A 22582-nucleotide genomic window follows, 5' to 3' on the forward strand; every position below is an offset into this window, starting at 1 on the left:
TGAAGTTTGTAACTCCTGACTTGAGTAGCATGAAGTTGGCTTTGGAGAAATTTTTTTTATGGAGGTTTCCTTACTGGGGGTTGGAGGTAGGATGTGGATGTTAAGGGTGATTAGCTTATGGTCTGACCTGACCAATGAGGGGGTGACCATAGGTGTGCAGCATTGATTTCCTGTGTTAGTAATGATCAGGTCTAGGATATTGGAGCCTCTGGTGGGACTATGGATTAGTTGATCCAGGGCATTGGAATTTATGAATTCCAAGAACCGTTGGGAAAAGGTGTTGGTACATGAGTAGTTTTCCCAGTTAATGGCAGGGTAGTTGAAATCACCCAGTATTAGGGTGTTTGGTTGTATATTAATATTTTCCAGTATGTTTAGAAAGGTGTAGTGAGAATCTTAGGGCATGGTGGGGGATCTGTAACAAGCTACAGTTTGGATTGCAGTCTTACCTAGTGTTAGTTGCACCTGGAGAATTTCAGACACATTGTTCTGGGCAACTTACCTGGTGGTGTGAATATCCTTGGTGAATATGGACACTCCTCCACCTTTAGTGTTTCGATCCTGGTTTGGTGGCCGAAAAGTGTGGTAAGAGTTGTAGCCTGGTATTGCAGTGGTGCTCTCTGGAGCCTTGAGCCAGGTCTCAGTTACTGCACAGATATCGATGTTCTTCATTTTTAGGAGTGCCTTGAGAGAGTGCATTTTGAGGTTTAGATTTCTAGCACTGAGTAGCATTACCTTCAGATTTTGCATGCTTGTACCTGTTATGGTGGTGGTTTTGTCCTTTGAACTTTGCCTAAAAAAGGCACTATATGGGTGGCAAGAGCCTTTGCCAGTAACCTGAATCCCAGGGGCGACAAGTGCAGACCATCTCTGGCAAAGCATCGTGGTCTGTCGATCATGTCGTCCCAGGCAGACAGATACTGGATCCCCTTTGAATGACACCAGAAGCTTAGCCAATTGTTGAAGTCAATCATTTTGTCCTTATATTCTGGTATCATTCTGGGTGAAGACAGGATGCTACTCAGGGCTAGGGTCATAGCTGCCTGGGCCACATGATCCGAGAGCTCTTCTATGTCTCTTTTCATGTGGTCTAGGGAGGTACATCTCAAGTTATTCACTCCAACATGGACAATGACAGAGCCATATTTGTACTTGTTGTGAAGTGACTTGAGTGCATGAGTTATGTGGTGGATCCTGGCACCCGACAGGCAGCTCACTGTAATTTTCTCCTTGTTCAGCCTGGTGAGTGGGACATCAGTGTGCCTGACTATAGAGTCACCTATGACTAAAGTGTTAGGTACGTTGTCTTGCCTTAGGGGCTGTTGCTGGGTGGCACACTGGTGTTGTGAGCTATGTGACACTTTGGTTGTGATTGGTGTTTGTTTGTGTTTCAGCTTTGGAGGTCCTTGTTGCTTGGGCAGGTTATAGTTAAGGGTCTCCGCATATGTGGATTTAGTGTTGCTATATGTGGGTGTTGGTGGTGTGAGTTTAGAAGGGCTATGTGCTGCTTGAGGTGTAGTGCAGGTGTTAACCTTCTCCTCTTGACTGTCTAGCACAATCTTGGGTGGAGAGAACTTTGCTTCCAGTTTGGCTATGTAAGTGCATCTCTCACAGGTTATAGTGTTGGGTGGTATGAGGAGAGGGTTGTCTGTGTACATGAGACAATTGCTGCAGTGCCCCAGTATGCCCAGATTCACCAGGTGGACAGGAGAAATCAACGGAAGCTGACCCTTGGACATGCCTGGCTTGGTGCTTTTTTTTTAAAAAGACCAGGAGCTGTTTTCCCTTACCTTAGCAAGGTACTTTGCATTTATAGGCTGTTTAGTGCCTATGATTAATTTCTCCTTATTAATAAGGAGAGTTGACTGTTTGTATCAGTTTAAGGCTTCCTAGTGCTTTCCAGCAGGTATTAGAGCAAGTGCTAGTCACAGGGATGCTTAAAGGTAAGATGAAAAAAAAGGTTTATCCTAAACACTGCAGTGTGCACTAGAGAAGTTAGATGTGAAAGTAGGCAACTTAAGTTCTACCTGTCTAGAAAGTTAAGTTTTAGTGGAGAGTCACTATTTTTAAAACAGCAAGATAGATTGAAAGGGGGTGATCACTTTTGTATTCTGGTACTATGGAATACAGTAGGATGGCCAATAAATTTAAATAGTTGAAGGGGAGTGATTTCACAAAATGATAATTTTGTGCTTACTCACACAAGCCAGTGAAAGCAGAGAGGAAATGAGATATATGGTCAAATTAACATAAGAGGCAGGCAACTAGAAAGACAGTGGTATTTGGTGGGGAAAAATTTCTGCAAATTTCTGCCTGACTCACAAGAGACAGAACTGTGGGGTCTTTTGAAGTTTTAATATGCAGTTAAAAGCAGAACACAAGCAAAACACAAGGTAAAGAAAACAAATCACAGCACTCAAAATATAAAAAGGCAATAAACTAATGCAAAATACAACAAATAAAAAGCAAACCAACCTTTCTCTCACAGCAAAGTGTAGCAGAGTCTTTTTGAGCCTTTCCAATTACCTTTTTCATCATCATAGATTACAGTTATAATCACCAATCAAAATTATATCTAGATTAATCATCACATATCGCTTCATTTCTTCAAACATCTTTTTTCTTTCCTTAACCTGACTTGAAATGTACAATGCTATTCACATCTATATCTCAGTTTCCCTTCTACTACCAATAAAAGTTTTTGTACAACTGGAGTTACATTTAAAATTGTAATTCTTTCTCTTGTTACTTGAAATAGCCATTCCATTACACAAATCCCTTCCAAAGTTTCAAACTGTCAGCCTTAAAAGTCTCCATAATGTGAGAAATTGTCTGCTATTAAGAAACAAATGCCCAGTATACAAAAAATAAATGCCAAATTTGTTTTTTTACACCACTCATATATCAAAAGACTTATCAAATTACTTTTGTACTGTTAAAATTCACAGATGAAAAATGGTCTTGCCCACATCAGGATTAGCGACTCAGCATTGTCCCTAAGTGATTTGGTCACAATGACTAATATGGATATGACACTCCGACTCTATGTAAAAAATGGGAAACAAGGGGTTGATGATGAAGATGATGACTCCGCCTTTGTACAACACTTTGTCAATGACAATGCCTCACTCTTACATACTTTCTACCACCTCTTGAAGCTTGCGTTTACTTTCTTGTTCAATATTTACTTCTGAATTAGGCATGTGATTCTCATTTACTTCTATATTTTAATTTTCAAGTGTCTAGTTTTTCTTTCATGCTCTATCAAACATTCAAACCATTGTTGTCCTTTCTGCATGCATTTTTTGCAAAAACACTTTACAGTTTTTTTACAGTATGTCCTAGTTCACCCCCAGAGAATAATGCCTTTTAGGCCATACATTTATATTTTTGAATCATTACCACAAAAAAAAACACATTTTAGGGTGTCCCCAATAGTGCATAACATCTCTTTGCCCATTTACCCTGATAATGCTAAGCAAATGTTTAACTTTTCCATTTTTAATAAACAAAAAAGCTCACAACTCCCAAACACTAATCTGTAGCTTTCTTTTATCATTTCTTTTCTTTTAAACTGACATAAAAGTCAGAAAAAAATGTAAGTCTTCTTCTGTAAAGTAATCATTTCATAACTGCACACTTACTACATGCTTGAGCTATTATGTTCGCATTTTTTGCCTGTCATCCTCCCCCAACCATCAGCTGTCCTCTCTGGCCACCCAACTGGCCCATTCTTTCCCCTTCAGCCTCTAGTGGGGGGTGTCAGGTTGACTAGGGAGAGACTGTCATTTTTATGGTCTGGTGAATTTTAGTCAGCCACTAGTGGGGGGGGGTCAGGTTGACTCGGGAGAGACTGTCATTTTTATGGCCTGGTGAATTTTAGTCCTACTTTCCCCCTGCTTGTTATAAGCTCATTCTGGGTGTCTGGACCTTGTGAGGCCACTGTCTCCATTGCCATAGTGATGTGCCTATCTTGGGTACCCTCAAGGTCTTTGCACTGAAGCATTATGAGGCCATGTTCCACCTCTGAGTTTACACACCACCTCCTCAGTGGTCCCACCCCATCTGGACCTGGTATGCACTCCATCATGCTCTCTGGTGAATACAATGGCAACATGGTAGGTATAGTCCTCCATAGCACAAAACCCTCATCCCTCCCCCCAGACAGAAGTGAGTGGGTGCAGTGCTTTCATTCCTCTCTGAAGTCCTCCATTGCTAGGGCTGCTAGTGGAGCCCTAGTCACCTGGGTCATAGGCAGGGCTGCTCCCCTATATGCCATGGAGCTAGCACTATTATATTCACCTTTGTTAAGACACACTCATTCCAGATATACTGCTATTTTTTTATCACGTAACACTACACATTTATCCAACAATGCAAAACTTTCAGAAGTAAAGATTACAAATCCATTCATTGCCAGGATGTATAAGAAAATCAATATCCTCTTCAACAAATCTATCCCATACAGTATATTTGCTCAATTTTCCTTTGGGTTTAAGGAAATTCTTACCATGGGTTATCCTCTTCATTGCAAAGTGTGCACAACTCCCCTTATCCTATGAGCACTACCTGCTGCATAAGACAAGTTCCATGTATTATCCATAGGGTTTGTAGAAACCTCATTACCTTTAGTAAGCCTCAGCTCTTCTCCTGAAGCAACATCCAAACAAGCATAATATAATTCGATCACTCTCCTGACAAATGCACGGCACTACCTGCAACTTCAACCACTAATGCTTCTATTAGGAAGCAATTTTCTACTGCCATGGCAGTAAATTCATATTATTGGTTTCTTCCTCCTGCAGCATTTCTTTTAATGTCTCATCATCCATTTCTCCTGAAGCAGCTTTATTAAAAGCTATTTGCTATTCAATTTCACTGAAGCCATTAGAATTGCTTTCAATCTCATTTTCTGCTCCAACAGTTTGAATGCCTTCTTCTGCCATGGCCATCTCCTTCTACCAACAGCTTTTATGCCAGAGTTCAGGGAACATCAAAAAGGAATGAAGAATTTCCCCCCAGTGCCCCGGTCAAATTTTCCATTGTAAGTATGAATGCTATCTCAGGTCTTCCCTGAAAATAAGTAAGGGGTCTGAGTGACTAAAGCCTTTCATGCTTGGGGGGCAGTTACCTCTCTGCAAAGACACTTATCTTTGGCTATTAGTAGACCGAGTATACACGATAATTATACTATGTATGTCTCTATAAAATATATTCACTCTTTCTTATAGTCCTTATCTGACACATAGATAATTTTCTGTCTTGTGCACATAATTTCCACCTTAGCAAATGTACATGTAGCTGTATTTATTGAATATTAGCCAGCAATCTTGCCCTTACATCAACAACCCCAAAAATGAGCCAGACAACATTGTAAGGGTTTGCAAGATGTTAAAGACAGTTTCCCATGTTTGTCAGATTTACTGGTTTACAGGGTCAGTGAGTCAAATTATTCATTCATGTATGTCAATGTTAGAAGTCTCACATCACACCATCTGTTGAAACTTGCATACTTCTGCAACACTTCATCTATTTCTTATCAAATCTGGTATACTTTTCTCCCAAGCATAACTTCTGACAGTCCTCTAATTTGTTTCTTATAAGATGTGAAGCGTGCAAGCTATTGCACTTTAAACTTTGGACATAGAGAAAGAATGGTTGTTCAGCTAACTATAGCTGCAGCAAAAATTGCTAAAGAAATAAGATAAGCATATGCAAATGGAAATATGCATTCATATAGGTAACAGTGCAAATACATTTGTGTGCATCTGTGCAGTGGAAATATGATTATATGGTAGACTTTCAAAATTTTTTCTGATACTGTGCTTGTTGGTAGCTGTAACTTATTGATTACCAAAAAAGATATCTTCAAGCTATATCCTTCATCTCTGGTTTTGTATCTTAACAGTTTAAACCATTTTCTGATGTCACATAATTCTGTTGCTGTTTACAGGTATATCTCTACCAAGAACGGGTCATTAGGAAATGACTGTGGTTTCCTGATACTTGGCAGCTCAACGACATGCCTCTTTCTGTGAATTAATGAGCTTCATCTGTGATATTTACAATGCAGCAAGGAGTGCATATGTGATGATACTGCATATGTTAATACAGTGTCGTCGTTGAAAGGTACAGCTCTTTAAGATAAGGTCAGTAATAAGCAAGCTTCATAACAGAACACAAATAATCTCACCTGCATAAGAAGTAAAACTGACAGTAAATAATTTGCATACAGATAAAAATCACAGCAATTTTACTTACTTTATAGCATTTGATATATTTGCATCAAAATAAGAAGTTGTGGTCAAAACGGAAATTGTGAAACATTATCTGTTTTTCAAACTAAAGTTTTTGTAGTTAGGTTCCTTCCTTTGTTGTGCAATATTTATAATAAACTTAATAATGTAGCTGTATAAGAATGATTTAGTTAAGTGGCTCACACAGCCTGTATTTGTTCACAACAAAACATTAACTCCTATCCATTACAACATCCGTGCAGGAATAAATGAAGTTTGTAATATTATACAGTATACATGTGCAAAAAAGTGTCCCACATTACAATACTTCATGGCTTATTTTTAACACTTTTGAGATAATCTTTGAGCAAAGCATTTCTTCAGATCACAACCACAAGTACAGCTAACATACGTGTTGAAATGCAAAACTGCTCACTCATCACATTAGTAAAAGTTACCACCTATCTGGGGAAGTAATGATGAGTTTGTTTAACTTTAAAACAGCAATCAAAATGGCTTGACTAAAATATATAACCTATATTTAATAAGTCTAAACATAATTCCGAACAGAGCTATACCAGCATTTGAAAATACAGGCATTTCAATATTATTAAAACAATCACATAAATGAATGTCTGATATAAAATATTTTGAAAACACATGTTGAATTTGATATACTTTATTAAATATTTTTCACAAACAAGCCCTCCAAGGGATTTGACCAGCCAAGGCTAGTGTGCATGGCCACATTATAAATATGCCTTAACCTTGAGAATTAGGCTTAAAACCTCCACATATATCTGTTGTATAGTATTTGAGTTTACTCACACTTTTAAAAAACAAATAAACAACCACAAAGGGAAAAGTGAAACCTCTCATCCCATCCCAGCTGTTAATGAACCTGTTCAAATGCAGAATAAAATAAAATAATACTAAACATTTTAAGAAACCTAACTGCTCCTTTGAAAAACTAGTACTGTTCAGATTCTATTTCATCTATGAGCAATCAGATGATAACATTTGCTAATATATTCCACCTATCAATTTATTGAATGATTTACTGATCCTGCCTTTAAGGTATTGCTTTCTTATGGCATCCAACAATTTTACAGACCAGGGCATAAAGTTTCCCTTTGTTTTAGTTTGACTCTTCCGTGACTTTAGAGACAACCTTCTTTTCACAGTGATAAAACCCATTTGATGTCACTTCTTAACTTCTTGTACTTCATGCCACTAACCTGGTTTACAGAATTTTAGAGTAAATCAGAAGATTTGTACACCCACCTGATTTACTAAAACCTATATAGCAGGAGGAGGAATCAAACAGCAGCTTATCAACAGAGAGGTGCACAGAAAGCATGCCGGTGTGACAACCAAAGCTATGCTGCACAGGGGACTCCTCTTGTTTCCTAGGTGCAGTTACCTTAGCTGATAATATTAAGAAAGAGATGCAAGGATGAAGCTACTCTTCTTAAGAGAAGATGCAGGGTACTTTATCCCAACAAAAAAGCAAAAGTCTAACAGTTTAGTGGCAATGCTGTTTCATACTGTCTACTGTCCTCCACGTTCAGTCCTTAGAGCTGGTCAGTATATACTGATGCTTAACAAAGGTGTAGTACAAATTGTGTACAACAAAGAAATGTGACTATTTGTCATGAATGAAAAGGTTTATATTAAAAAAAACCCTTTTCAAACTTTACCTCTTCCAGGCAGCCCAAACTAAGGATGTGGGTCTGAAAAGAGATGTTAATAAAAAAGTTAGTTATCTTTTGCCCTACCTGTCTTCTCAGGTGTACCTACGATGCAATACACTCTTCATATTGTTTTTTTTCATCTCTCGAAATTTACTTCATTTTCTGAAACCCAGATATCAGACTCTTACAGCTAATTTTGTCAACATATATAGAATCTTATAAAAAATAAGTATTTTATGCAAGCAATAATCCCCAACTGAGAGATCATTACAGGGATTTAAGGGACCACTCAGGATGTTGGGAGGCCTGACACTACAGGTGGAGATCCGCCCACCCTGGAAGGTCTTTTTCCCTGTAATGTCCACCCTGGATGGCATTATTGTGCTTAGAAAATTGGATAAATGGGCTATCTGATAAGTTCTTTTGGAATTGTTTTATGATTAGGGTATATCATTTTTAATACCTGTTTTTTGTTAAACACCTTTATTGAGTTATCATCTGTGACACAGGCAAACTTGCATTTATATAGAAGAAAGCAAACCATATTAACTTGTTCACAGTAACAAACATTATACATCATACATATTGTTCTATACAATATAATCAAACCAACATTACATAAATTGTTCAATTTTTGCCTTGTCTTAAACCTCATTCCTCCTCCAAAACATTTTTCTGCATATATTTTTCCCTCATCTTTGATGCAAAACAGTTCCAACAGTGGTTGTTTGAAAATTGGTGGTTCTTAGTGTAGTAGTTGAGAACAAAAATATTTAATAAATGCAGTAGTGCTGCTCTGGTTTCATAGAGGAATAAAGCCAGAACTAGAGCCCAGCTAACCTGAGTATGATTAAAGGCTCAGGTGACTGACAGAGCATCAGGGAAGATGGGCATGCCCATCTTGTGGGTGGGCGGACTCATGAATATCCCTTGTGATGATCCCTGACAGAGGTTGGAGATGCCACTGTGTGGGGACAGGGTATAACAGTGGTATAAGGGTGGTGGGTATGGCCGAGCTGATTCGGAGGTGGAGTGATAATCCACATGCCACCCTTGCATGCCCAGCTCTAACCCAGATCATAAAGCTGTATATGATGGGATAAGAAACAGGATAAGGCATAAAGCACTCTTCTCTCAGATTGATGTAGGACAGTACAATTACCAGGACACCGTTACAATCCTCATTGGCCCAATCAAAAATTGTGGGCATTGGACCAAGGGTGATTGGTGAGAAAGAAAGCCTTGCAAAGTTTATGGGGTACTGAGACAGTTGTGAAAGTATTACAGAAGATACATAAAAAAGTAAATGCATAGTAAGATAAGTTTGGGATTGGGAAGGGTTTTATTATTGTTAGGTTTGTTACTGTTTGGTTAGTCTGTCACGTATGTGTTTTTTTACATTTTAATATCAAGTGCTTTGGAGCAAAAGGGAGAAGATTGCTGGAAAACCTAGAGTAATCTTAGTGGGAAAAGAGGAGAGAGCAAGAGAGTAATGGTGCAAAGTGTGGGCCTTTTTTAACTGCCAGGGGTGCTGTCATAGGTTGTCATGCCCTTTAAAATTAGGTTGACTGCTTTGTATAGACTGAGTGCAAGAACAGGTTGTGGCTTCCTCCTGTTCCTGAATTTAGATGTTTCTTGCCCCTTCAATTGAATTCCTAACAAGTTAAAATGTAATTATCATAATCTAGTCAAGTATCTTGGTGGCATTTTATTTTGTAGGGGTTAGTTATAGGGCTTTGAAGCAAGTTAGGTATATGCCTGGAAAAATACAAGAGAAAACAGAGAGAGAGAGAGAGAGAGATGAGTAAATAGTACAGGTACTGGGGTTCTACTATAAGTCCTCAAGTCCCAAGCACTCAAAGACCGCTGTCTTGAAGCCAGAGAATCGTGCATCTAGTAGCTCTTGTAAGTTGCTGATCATGTTTGAACTCGAATATGAGTTCAGACAAACTGCTGGGAAGGGAGTTGGGAGGGTTAGTGTAGATTAGGACACCATTTGGGAAGGGGATTTAGGTTTAGGGAAAGGGAGGAGAGTGTTACGGTTAGTGAGTAGGAATGGAGTTTTAGGTTTAGGGAGCAGAAGGAGTGTTTTAGTTTTAAGAAGTGGGAAGGGAGTTTTAGAGTTAGGGAGTAGGAAGGGAGTCTTAGGTTTATTGAGCAGGTAGAGAGTTTTAGGGTCACAGAGTGACTGGGGAATTTATATTTAAGGAGAGGAACTTGGAATTTTAGGGTAAGGGAGCAGGAAGGGAGTTGTAGATTTAGGGAGAGTGGGAGTTTTAGGATTAGGGAGCAGGAAGGGAGTCTTTGATTTAGAGAGCAGAAGGGAAGTTTTAAAGTTAGTGAGGGGATTGGTGTTTTAGTGTATGTGAGTAAGGAGTTGGGCTAGAAACTAGGTATGAGTTTAGGGTTACAGTTAGGGCTCTGGTAGAACTATACAGTTTTATAAAGTTGGATGTTTGGGGGCTAAGTAGCTAATGGGAGTTGGAGTACTTGCTTTTCAAGCAAGTTTCAGTGAGCAAGTGCAACTCAAGCTACTAGCATGGGGATATTTGTAGTAGACCCAGGATAGATTGCAGTTTCCTCATATTTCTGAATTCAGCTATCTTTTGCTCATTCATTTTGTTTCCTTGTTGGTATAAGTGGATTATAGCTATCGTAGTCTTGACACGTATCTTTTATTTTTCCCAGGAGGTAGTTATGTTAACACATTGTGTGTGTGTGTGTGTGTGTAAGATAACATGAGTTTCAATAAACTGTCACTTCATGTGTAACTGTGAATAGTTATGCATGGTGATTAAAATACATGTTGTTTCTGTATTATTTCATTGTTTTAAAGTATTTTTTAAAAGTTGAATTAACTTGTTTTTTTTTGTTTGTTTTATTATTATTATTATTATTATTATTATCCGATTCCCTGTTGTGCTCAACAACTCTAAATATATTTCTGGAGGTTACTTAGTAAGATGAAAAATAGCAGCAGGATGATAATTTTTTAACAATAATGCATAGATTTTGTGCCACGAATAGGTGTTCTCATTTTTCAAAAGACTCTCCCTGGAAATTAATTCACGCCTTTGTAATGCCAATGGATCAAAGAGGTTTTAATATTTCATGTGACCATTTTCTAATAGTGGATAATCTAGACAATCAAAAAACATGGAAAGGAGTCTTTATTAAATATCTTATTAAAGTGCTTTCATGCATAAGGCACTTTTTCAAGTTATTAAAAAATCCCACCCATTATGGAGGGTATTTAAAAATACATCACATCACACTTTTAACATTTAAAAATGGCATCAGTGTTTCAGAGCCCTGGATTTCAACACTGTTTGAGACTATAATTGTTATACAAACCATGTGTATTGACAGCATTTAAATTAATGATCCATTTATGTTATGCTAACTTAGTAAAATTTAACATATCCCCTATCCTCAGTTCAGCTTTGACCATGTATAGGACACAAAATTTGAACTGGTGAGCCTCACTAATGTATTCCTAGAATTTCACTATATTGGATGTCAGAAGACTCTTATTCCAGCATCATTCAGCAATACAGTGGATATTATCACTGACATACATCTATTATTAGAAATATCAATCTAAAGTTGATTTTTTCCAGCTGGTATTTAAGATAAAACCCTTAAGAATCCCATTTTTGTCTGCTAGCCATCCTTTTATGAAGTCATTTCAATGCACTTGTCAGAGGAATTTCTATAGGGTGACATACATGAGTGGAGGAAGATGCACACAGGTGGATTATATCTTATGTAGAAGGCCCAATCTGAAGGAGATTGGAGACTGTAAAGTGGTGGCAGGGGAAAGTCTAGTTAGGCAGCATAGGATGGTGGTTTGTAGGATGACATTGGTGATCAAGAAGAGGAGAATGAGTGTGAGGGCAGCACCAATGACCAAATGGTGGAAATTGAAAAAGGGTAATTGTGAGGTGATGTTCAGGGAAGAGTTAAGACAGGCACTGGGTGGCAGTGAAGAGTTACCGAACAGCTGGGTAACTACAGCAGAGCTAGTAAGAGAGATGGCTAGAAGGGTGCTTGGTGCTACATCTGGAAAGAGGAAGGAGGACAAGGAGACCTGGTGGTGGAATGAAGAAGTACAGGAGAGTATACAGAGAAAGAGGCTGGCGAAGAAGAAGTGGGATTGTCAAAGAGATAAAGAAAGTAGACAAGAGTATAAGGAGATGAGGTGCATGGCAAAGAGAGAGGTGGCGAAGGCTAAGGATAAGGCGTATGAAGAGTTGTATAAAAGGTTGGACACTAAAGAGGGAGAAAAGGACCTTTACCGATTGGCTAGACAAAGGGACCGAGCTAGTAAAGATGTGCAGCAGGTAAGGGTGATAAAGGATAATGAGGGAAATGTACTCACAAGCAAGGAGAGTGTGCTGAGCAGATGGAAAGAGTACTTTGAGGGGTTAATGAATGAAGAGAATGAGAGGGAGAGAAGGTTGGATGATGTGCGGATAGTGAATCATGAAGTGCAGTGGATTAGCAAGGAGGAAGTAAGGATAGCTATGAAGAGGATGAAGAACGGAAAGGCTGTCAGTCCAGATGACATACCTGTGGAAGCATGGAGGTGTTTAGGTGAAATGGCAGTGGAGTTTTTAACTAGATTGCTTAATGAAATCTTGGAAAGTGAGAGGATGCCTGGGGAATGGAGAAAAAGTGTTTTGGTACCGATTTTTAAGAATAAGGGTGATGTGCAGAGCTGTAGTAACTACAGAGGGATTAAACTGATCAGTCACAGCATGAAGTTATGGGAAAGAGTAGTGGAAGCTAGGTCAAGAAGAGTGGTGATGATTAGTGATCAGCAGTATGGTTTCATGCCAGGAAAGAACACTACATACGCAATGTTTGCTCTGAGAGTGTTGATGGAGAAGTACAGAGAAGGTCAGAAGGAGTTGCATTGTGTCTTTGTGGATTTAGAGAAAGCATATGACAGGGTGCCTAGAGAGGAGTTGTGGTATTGTATGAGGAAGTCGGGAGTGTCAGAGAAGTATGTAAGAGTGGTACAGGATATGTACGAGGGTAGTGTGACAGTGGTGAGGTCTGCAGTGGGAGTGACGGATGCGTTTAAGATGGAGGTGGGATTACATCAAGGATCAGCTCTGAGCCCTTTCTTATTTGCAATGGTGATGGACAGGTTGACAGACGAGATCAGACAGGAGGCCCGTGGACTATGATGTTTGCAGATGACATTGTGATCTGTAGTGAGAGTAGGGATCAGGTTGAGGAGACCCTGGAGAGGTGGAGATATGCTCTAGAGAGAAGAGGAATGAAGGTCAGCAGGACTAAGACAGAATATGTGTGTGTGAATGAGAAGGAGGATAGAGGAATGGTGAGGATGCAGGAAGTAGAGGTGGCGAAGGTGGATGAGTTTAAATACTTGGAATCAACAGTTCAGAGTAATGGTGAGTGTGGAAGAGAGGTGAAGAAGAGAGTATAGGCAGGATGGAGTGGGTGGAGAAGAGTGTCAGGAATGATTTGTGACAGAAGAGTATCAGTAAGAGTGAAAGGGAAGGTCTACAAGAGGGTAGTGAGACCAGCTATGTTATATGGGTTGGAGACAGTGGCATTGACAAAAAGGCAGGAGTCAGAACTTGACGTGGCAGAGTTGAAGATGTTAAGATTTGCACTGGGTGTGACAAGGATGGACAGGATTAGGAATAAGTATATTAGAGGGTCAGCCCAGGTTGGAAGGTTTGGAGACAAAGCCAGAGAGGCAAGATTACATTGGTTTGGACATGTGCTGAGGAGGGATGCAGAGTATATTAGGAAAAAGATGCTAAGGATAAAGCTGCCAGGTAACAGGAAAAGAGGAAGGCCTAAGATAAGGTTTATGGATGTGGTGAGAGAGGACATGCAGGTGGTTGGTGTAACAGAGCAAGATGGAGAGGACAGGAAGAAATGGAAGCAGTTGATCTGCTGTGGCAACCCCTAACGGGAGCAGCTGAAAGAAGAAGAAGAAGATTTATACATTTCCAAAATAAACATAAGAATAGAATTAAAAAAAACATCTGTGCATAGCATTGTATCTTGTCATGGATAATGAGTACTTTCCTATTTATGTTGAAAAGACTTTGAAACAAATTTAAAACCTAACAGCAACATTCTCCCTGTGCATGAAAACACCTGTTTGTGATTTTCAATAAAAATTTCCTTTCCATATTTTCTGGTTCTGTTTTTTAATGACATTTGATGTTTATGCTGTTTGAACCAAACTTTATCTAATTAGCACCAAAGTTGTTCTTAGTTGATAATCTAGCCCAGAAAGATAATTGATAGGGCCACAGATTTACAAATAATAAAACTCTGGAAATTAATGTCTATTAGAGTAGCACACAGACCACTCCACTGAGCACTATGAACTACTTTTCCAGTGTCCACTGTAAGAACACCAAGTGCTAATACATACGTTGGATTCAGAAACAGAATATTTACACAAAATAGTCTGCTGTACTTGCTAGCACATCAATTCCTGGCCCATATATACAGGCAAGTGTTAATGGCATGTATAAGGTGCTGAGCAAACTTTAAAGGCACCTCCACAAGCACACAGAGAATATATGTTACATAAAGTCATAAATAGAGTTCCACTGAAAATAATTGCTCCAAACAAACTGGTGTAACTTCTGGCCCAGACTAGTTTCAAAAAAGTAAAGGCAGACTTTGCAAGGTATGCAAAAGTCATGTTTTAAAAATGGCAGCGCACATGTACGAAATTTTTCTGAGCAACAGCTATTATATTAAAACTAACCTCTTCACACAGAGCTAGCCTTTGGTATCCAACAGGGGATGAGCAGTTCCAAGAGAACCCCTTAAGTGAAGGAAAAGTATTTTGTGTCTCCTTGATTTTATGACTTTTGTTCAGGTCTACTGTACTTTGAACACCTTAAAGAATCTGTTGCAGAAATACAGTGTAGATGTTAGGACAAAGCTTATGTTGCTTCATGCAGTGATCATTGTTAGAACATCCCTGTGAGCAATGCATACATTACAGACTTCCTGTTTGCGTCCACTGCCTCTTTGTGTATAGCACAGAGTTATAGTGGCTGACCTACCAGTGCCATTACCAAATGAGAATCTGTCAATATTGTCCTTCTTTGTCAGCATTTTAGATGATTTTTAGGTCTGTGTGTTTCTGCTTCTGCTTTCCTTCTCTTTCATTTTCTGCCTTCCTTGCTGTATCTATAACATTAACATGAATGTTAGTGATGTATGTGAGGGAGTCTACTTCAGTAGACCGAAAGACCACATTACTGACATCCAAAATATCGAGGCCACAACAACAAAACCACATAACACCGAAAGTACACAATGCCGACTCTCAAAACACCGACATCCACAACACCGACACATACAAAAAAGTAAATAAAACACAGCACGATAACATACTACCACACAACATCATTAACCATAAAAACACTCCCCACAACCTCCACCAAATTGTTTACTCTCATATCCCTTAAAATAAACTTCTATAAAAACCTAACCTACAACACTCTCACACAAACAACGTAAACTAAATTACACCTACAAAATAAAAACAATTGCCGAAACCGGAAGATCCTGCACTGCCATTAAAAACTAAACTAACACAGCCCACAAATCCACACTAACAAAATAACATACACAACACCTACCATAAATAAATAAAATTACACTAATTTTAACTGCACTCAATCCATTTACAATTCCCCTAACTAAATATACTAACACCGAGATTGCACTACAGTGAGGAAAAGGCATGTTTTCTGATCCTCACTGTATCACGATATCACTTTAAGCTCATTTCTAACCTATTTTTGTGCACTTCCAAAGAGGACTTCCATGAATGCGCTGCTCCACTGCTGCACTGAGGTGATTTGACAATCAACTGGTCTGTCGCTCATGTAAACATTCGGCGCTCTGTACGTTTGTTATTTTTGGCTCGATATTTTGGATGTCGGTAATGTGGTCTTTCGGTCTACTGAAGTAGACCCATGTGAGGACATAGTCATATCTATTGTGGTTTTAAAATCTGATGTATTTCTTCATATCATATGCATTCTACATTTATTCCTGTACAGCCAACATAGATCAGCAGTTACATCACCTTTTTGAAATACCTATTTTGATTCTGTGCAGATACTTTTTCACTACTATGTAACACATTTTAGTCTGTATTTTGATGTTGATGAATTATAGAGATTGTCATATATTCATCACTCGTTAGCACGTATTGTCTGTGAAGTGTTTGTCATGTCAAGAAGCTTAATAAACAACACAAAAACACAAAGTATGTGGTACTGCCTGCCTTGCTAAATAGTATACCATTATTTTTCATTTTATCTTTTAACCTGAACTTGAAATGATGCTGTCTTATTCTATTCATTAGCTACATCAACATTTTCTTCTTGTATCTGACCCCACACTAATGTATCAGTTATTTTTATAGCACCTTACAATTACTTCTGCAACAGTCCTTTGGAATACTTCTTGTACTAATGAAATACCAAACAGACATCTAAAGAATCTTAACCTGCTTACGGTATTTTTCACATACACAGTTTGTAGCATTATTTATTTAGCTTTAACTGCCATAAACCCTGGTTGGTAAGTAGTAATGAAAAAAAACTAAGCATTTGACTTTCTTGAGACCAGTTCTCCAACAATTAGCAGTTAGTATTGCTCTCTCTTTTAATTACTTTATTCAGATCTTTTGAATCAATACATGTGTGAATCATACCTCTCAAGTGTACTTCATTATGAAAAACACTCCTCATTTTGAATCTTAAAAAATTCATGGTCCTCATTGTTCCAAATTGAAAGGGTCTGTCACATATTCAGTGCTAAGAATATTTTTAACTGATATTCATGGTAAATAATACTGAATCATATTAATTCATCAAAATAATGTTTAATAAGTATAAAGTAACACATTTTAACCATTCCATTGGGTTTCTCAGTTGAAGTTGTCAGTAAGCTGTTTAATTATGTTCCACTTTATGAGAAACAGCGTTCCACATTCTGAAGATGGAAGGTTGAGAGCTATGGTGTGAATCTTGCCTTGCTTCACAACTGTGACCATACTTCTCACCCATTCTGCTGGTTCCTAATGACACATAAGCTTTCTATTCGTGTTATTCTTTTACTTCTGAGAGCAACTGGTGCTTTCCTGGAAGAATATATCACTGGTACTGCATCATGTATTATCTATATGTGATATTCTCATGTCAAACTTCCTAAGCCTGTAAACAAATCACCATAAGTAATATGTGCTCTATTTATGCTTGGTTTCTGAGATGTATATATAACTGTGTGACTGATTTTCTACACATACAGGATTTGCTTTTATATTCCTATCTTTCCAACAAGTCAAATAACTCTAATATTAGGATAAGTTAATAATTTAAGTCCTACTACTTGAAAAAATACTTTTATTGGTGTCCCAGTGACACTATCCCATGGCCAATATAGATTAAAATGTGCACACAGGTCTATCTTCAGTATCCCTGAGCTGAAGCGCTTCAAAGTACCTAGAGACAACATTGTTACAGTTTAGGAGACTTCTGGATAAGATGTTGGTGCCTCTGAGTAGTCTTTTTCAGTGCTCCTGGCCCTAAGTTTGGTAAAACTGAATAAACTGTGAGCTTTAATCTTTAAACTAGACATTACCCAAAAGGAAACATAACCTATTGCTGTCAAGAGATCTGATGGTAAAATAGGACAACAGAAAATGGACCAGACTGTATCTGCTGGATGGAATGGCACTGATCCAGCTCTGCTAAACCAACAAGGACACCAAGGCACAGTTGATGTTCTGACTGAAGAATGGGACAATCTTTCTGTTCCCTTAGAAGAGAAAATAAACCAAATTCACAAGGAAATATTCAAAATAAGTGAAAACCTAGCAGTTTATATAATGGCCACAAACAAGAAGTTTGATCTTATCAAAGAAACCTTGACAACGCACATGGTTAAGATTACATTGCTACACTTAAAAAAAGAGGATTTAGAGAAGACCCTGATGAAGTGTCAAACAATTCAAAATTATTTTAACCTGAGGCTAATCAAGATGGAAGATAGACTCTGCAGAGATAATCTCCATTTTTCAGGCATACTGGAGAGAGAGAGAGTGGAAGGAGACATTTGCAAAACCTTTATGATAGATTGCATCCATTAGTGGACTAGTATATCTCAGGATGAAATCATTATTGAATCAGCACATAGAGTATTTGTTCATATTCCCTATACCACACAGCCAAGACTTGTGTTATTAAAATTGACCACATAACCCTGATGGAAAAAAATATTATCTAGTCTTCGGAAAAAGGGCATTATACTGTAAATGGGCAAGTCAACAGTGTATGTAGTTAATGATTACTCAATCCAGACCAGAGAAAAAAGGAATGCCTTCATTCCATGCTTCAGGAAGTGTAAAAAAAAAATGGATCAGGTTTAAGCTGATCTAAGCAGCAATTAAAAAAATATCCTCTAAGTACCAAGACGTATTCCAATCCTAATAAAGCACTAGATGATTTGGACAAAAGGCTAAGTGAGTTTCACCCAAAACAAACGGAAGTCAAAGAGTTAACAAAAAATGTATTACAAAAGGATTTAGACATGACATCAAGAGAAAAAAATCTCATTCAAGCCATTTCCATTGATTCAGAAGAAAAATGTAAGACAGAGCCAAGGAGGCAAAAGAATTTGCTAAAAGAGTTGAGCTGGCAATGATTTCCACTGTACCAGAATTACCACAAGAGATGGAGGATCCAGACCAATAATGTGTTGCTAGCTTACAAGTGTCTCGCATGAACAAACTTTTGCAAACTATGAGCCTCACAATAAAAATGGATATCTTTGTGTGTAGAGTCTACATTATAGAAAGTCCTCCTATGCTAACTGCTCTAATTGAGCCTGAAGATGTTACCTAAACATGGCTGTGCAATATCTTTCAACAACTACAGTAAAGGGTGTCACTAAAATGGAGCATCCATAAATAAAATTAGACAGAAGTATTACACGCTCCAAGGTAACATCAGCATTAAAAGTTCTGAAAACAAGACTTCTGCCTTTATATCGACTGTACTCTTATATTTTGCATTCAATGAGTGTTAATTAACTAATATCAGAGTTAAAACAAGCAGAAAATCATAGGGTTTATCATAACCAACTGTGTGTAGTGGCTGCTGATACTTTGCACACTGCTTGGAAAGATCCCATACAGAGATTTGGGGTAAATACTGCTAAGAATGACAGAAACATGTCTTGTATTTATTGTGTGGACCTATGAACTACCTAAGAAAATTAGGAGCCTGTTATTATGAGACAACAGTGGGCACCTTGTTAATAAGCACTCATCCTGTTTTCTTTGGGGTAAATGGTCTTTAAAGCAAGAGGCTTAAGATTCCTGCTGAATCTGTATTAGTTAAAAAGGCATGCACATGAGATATGGACAATGAACACCAGGTCATATGGAACTATAAGTTAAAGCAAAAGGGTGATGGTACAATTAAAAGGATTACGTTATTCATTATTTGATAACATTGCTGTTAATGGTCAATGCAATTCTGGAAAGGAATGGCTAATGTGGCAATCTGAATTAGCTTATTGAACAAAAATTTAATTCATAATAATCCTAAGTGCAGACTTTACTTTGGTGCAATTGTTCTGTTAAACAAACATATCAATGCTGTATTGTAATGCCTTTACACTGAGCATGCAAAAAGCATACTTACTTGTATATAGTTCTAACAGACATTAGATTCTGATGTTCTTGCAATGTGCATTCTACTGCAGCTTAGAGCTCTCACTATAGCCCTACAAACTGGGAAAATGTTGCTTGTTGATCAAATAGAGATACAAAAATGTGTGTCAGGCTATAATGTCCCCTAGATTATGAGTTTTCCATGAAGACAGTGACTTAATTAGGAAACTTAATACCCTTGAATGATATGTAGCTGACATTAATGACTTGGAATGTCAATGGGCTGATAGAAGAGAAAAAGAAACACAGGGTGCTGGCATATTTATTGAAGGTGGAGTAGACATTGCTCTGCTACAGGAAACCCACCTTAACCCAAGGGAGCTTAGAGATCTATCAGTATAGAGTGGAAAGATATGGTATGGAAGTGACATGCAATCAGAAAGAAAGAGGGGGATCCTAATACTAATCAAAAAGGGCTTAGACATTAAAATATTATAAGAGAAGACAGACAAACAGGTGAAATATGTTTTTCTTAAAGGTTTGGGGTTAGGACATTTAATTATGATTGTAGCACTATACACCCCACCTAAAAATATCTGGGTACAGTTAAAAACTGCAGTCACAAAAAGGCCATCACACAAAAGTCAGATATTCCAAATTTATTGGACAAACAAATCCAAAGAATCCAAATGTCTAAGTCAGACCATATTTTGATGAATGAAGTGTATAGAACATATCCAAACAACCCCTTTGGGTGCAGTCATAAAAACATACATATCAGTTTAACAGTATAGGTGAATGGGTAGTCAAAAAAAAAAAAAAGAACAGCAAGCAGTTATCATTTCATTGTAGGTAGTATAATGGTGTACAGTAAAAACAGGAAAGTACAAGTAAAACAGCTGAAGTATAGGAGAAGGGGGGATGTGAAGATGATGCTGTAGAAGTGAGATTAACCAGGAGCAGAGCAGGTACCCAACACATGGCTGATCACCTATTGTGAACAAATATGTTTTTGTTCTTCATTCAAACCTATGTGATAATACTGTAAAATATGAGTGCTATGTTTTTGAATTGCTATGTATGTCTACATTTATGTTTGTCTTTATTTGAACCTATGCGATGATCCTTAAGGTATGAATGTTTGAATTGTCTGTATTTGAAGATTTTCTCCCCGGGCCTCTGCTGAAAATGGGTTCTGTTGACCCAGTTGGACAATTCCAGTAAATAAATGTCAAATAAATAAATAAATAAGTTCTAGATGCATGACAAAATCTAGAAAGTTTCACATTTTTGCATGAAAATGCCTGCACAAATATTTACATACCTGCAAAGCTAAGCCGCATGTTTCCCCCAGGTTGAACCTAATTGCTGAGGATGAAAAATTCAAACAAGAGGGTATTGGGAACATATCTTTTGGTACTGACAAGAGTTGCAGGTATTTAAACAACTTCAGAAACATATTAGTACTATAACATCGCATTACATAAAGCTTATGAAGAAAATGATGATAATGAACTAATTCCCAAAAAATGATCACTAGGAAATCCAAAAGCTCTGATTCACCATCTGTAGAGGAAGTTACATGAGAGATGAAATGCACAAAACAGTTTGAACTTTATCACTGAAGGGGAAAGTCTGGGAAATGTATTACAAGTAAATGGGTTAAATGGGTGATGGTACAGAATTAAAACTACCCAGACAACCTCTAAGGATTCTGCCTTGTTGTTTATGTTGAACTGTTTAAATTGTTCATATCTTAAGCTATTTTTTTCCTTTTTTCCTTTCAGGAAATACACCAAGGACTTTGGTTTACTATGATGTGTTTTAATACGTGATATTATTATGAGTATATTCAAATAGAACCCTGGATGGTGCCAGAGATACAGACTTACAAGGTGAACTCTTAATGGAATATAAACTACATGACACACTGGGGTATTAAGATTCATATTGTTGTCTGTGCACAGTGCATGAGTATTGCACGTTGTATTGTACAATTATTCAGATTAATGAAATAAAGAAAATCCTTGGTCTAAAAAATGTTACATTCTACACCTGTGCCTAGCTTAAAAGTCAACATTTGCCTATTAATTTTCAGCATGTTTGCCAACAATTTGACCTGTATTTTTGTCTCAGTGCACCTCTGATACATTATTAGCTTTCACTGTATCAGCTCTTTTCAGCTAAATACTAACAATGAACAACTCATTTTCACCCTACTGCTCACTACAAGCAAATTCAAATGAAAATGTGTTTTGCTTTTACATATTTTGGTCAAATATTCCCTTCTTACATATATTGATTCTGCAAGACTTGTTAATTTTTAAGACAAGTTTTCCTCACCCTTTTTGCCAACACCTTCTACATAAAGCTTGAATTTTGGTTACGCAGTCTTTTCCCTCTCCTTCATTTTATATTCGCATGACTGTCGTTTTCATAACAACTAGTTTGGCAAAACATCCTGACTTTATTTTTAAATGCCTTATTTTAGTTTGACCCACATATTATGTTGTGTATATTATCTTCATTAGTTAATTATTTTAATTGTACACTAGGAAGTTCACTTGTTCTGCATATATCCACAGTTTTTGATAAGGTTATGTCTATTGTTATTATACGCTTGCACCTTATTTCATCATTTCTTATACCACAAACTATTCTGTCACTTGTTATTGAATCCTGCAGTTTCCCAAATTCAAAATGTGTTGCTCCATTCCTTAGCTCAATAACATAAGCAGTTATAGCCTATATAGTACTTGGAATTCTTGTAAAGAACAAAGTGAACACATGGCACGTTATTTCTTAGCTCACAGTACTCCATGAATTTCTATTTAAGTGCTGTTATTTTGTCTTTCTTCTCTTTCTCTTTCGCTTTAAGAAAGCAAACGATGTAAACAGGAATGCTGCACACAGTACCTTTCATGTTTAATGAATAAATCCACTTGCAG

General features: G+C 37.6%; 1 long non-coding RNA gene across 1 annotated transcript; it reads left to right on the plus strand.

The window, feature by feature from the left end:
- Positions 1 to 5952: 5952 nt before the first annotated feature.
- LOC122791554 lies at positions 5953 to 21666 on the plus strand. The gene is made up of 2 exons (XR_006363166.1): positions 5953 to 6149; positions 21422 to 21666. It is a non-coding gene; the product is annotated as an uncharacterized LOC122791554 (long non-coding RNA).
- Positions 21667 to 22582: the final 916 nt, after the last annotated feature.

This window comes from Protopterus annectens, chromosome 17.part0, assembly GCF_019279795.1.
Source record: "Protopterus annectens isolate FY-2018-M chromosome 17.part0, PAN1.0, whole genome shotgun sequence".
NCBI classification, from domain to species: domain Eukaryota; kingdom Metazoa; phylum Chordata; order Ceratodontiformes; family Protopteridae; genus Protopterus; species Protopterus annectens.